Source organism: Oratosquilla oratoria, chromosome 40, assembly GCF_046742065.1.
Source record: "Oratosquilla oratoria isolate Oo_2021 chromosome 40, ASM4674206v1, whole genome shotgun sequence".
NCBI lineage: Eukaryota > Metazoa > Arthropoda > Malacostraca > Stomatopoda > Squillidae > Oratosquilla > Oratosquilla oratoria.
This window is the reverse complement of record NC_134816.1, coordinates 16,286,421-16,287,959: the sequence shown is the minus strand read 5'-3', so window position 1 is coordinate 16,287,959 and position 1,539 is coordinate 16,286,421.

The window sequence follows — 1,539 nt, the reverse complement described above, 5'->3', positions numbered from 1 at the left end:
TAGACTCAGAGGTGACTTGATACAGGTCTTTAAGATTCTAAAGGGAATTGACAACATTAAAAGTGACCAAATTTTCACATTGAATGAGAATCAGACAAGAAACAATGGTCTCAAACTGTCCGGAAATAGATTTAATTTGGAAGTAGGTAGAAACAACTTTGCCAACCGTGTAGTTAATGAATGGAATAAACTTCCTGCACAGGTAGTGCAATATAGTTCAGTTCGAAGCTTTAAGAATCATTTAGATAAACACCTAAGCAAGATGCTATAATGATTATAATTTATTTTATATTATTTGTTTTTGTTTTGTTATCATTTGTCTGTCTGACTTTCATTTATTATTAGTTATATGTTAATTTATTATTATTTACTATTTACCTGTTTGTTTATTATTTAACTATACCTATGCATTTATTTATGTATTTTATTTGTTATTTACATTATTATAGTTTTTACTTATTATTTGATTATTATTATGATTTTTTTCGCATCCGACCTAGATATGGACCAAAAGGTCTCCTGTCGGCATGCTCCGCCTTTGTAATCCTTTGTAAAGATGGGTGCGTGAAGTGGTGCAATATAAGTCTACGGGAGTACATCAATCACAACCAAGCGTGTGTTGGTTTCAAGGGACGACAAGACGAGGAACGAGGGGTCTACACCACAAGACGATCTTCAAGACAGTTCAGTTGGAATCTTTTGTACAAGATTTAGTTCTAGCAAATTCAGGTCAAGTAACATCTTCTCTCCTCCCAATACCTCAACTTACAAAAATAATTAAGTCAGCAAAGAAGGATTGGAACTTTGAACCTTTCTTTGAGGAAGCTAATGTAGCATTATATTATCCATTATTGAGTTCACACTTAAATGTTACTTCAGTGATAATAGAAATTCCTTTTTCTTCCAACCTAAGATTTAACTTATTCAAATTGATACCCTTCCCATTGAAGGTAAATGGTTCATTATATGAAGTAGATATTCCAGTTGTAGATCCAATCAATTACATCCTTTCTGTAGACAACCTAAAGGAAAGCATGATCTCTAATGATAAATTAAATGATTGTAAAAGAGTTAATAAGAATCTTTATCTTTGTCATTCTTCTCTTTTTGTGTTTCGGGAAGCTTTAAAAAATTCATGTGAAGCTTCTCTGGTTAGAAATATGTCTGTGATGAATAATTGTCATTATAAGAAAATTTTGGTAGACAAGATTTATCATAGTAACATCCAGGGATTCCATTATCTATTTTTCCCTAATAAGACAAAAAATTCTATTACCTGTACGGGATTAAGTCCTAAATTGGAAGTGGTTGAAGGTCTTATCTCAGTTGTTGATACCTGTGAATTACATGGAGGTCCTATTTCCACTATTGCTAATACCCTTAATACCATGCATTTAACTGATGATTCATACATTTTATCATTTAACTTAACATTGCCTGAACACTCACCTCCTTTGAAAATTAAGAGAAGATCATTGTCAAGATCTCCCTCAAATGATTATTCTGCAATAATAGTTATTCTTAGTGTACTTTTTTCTT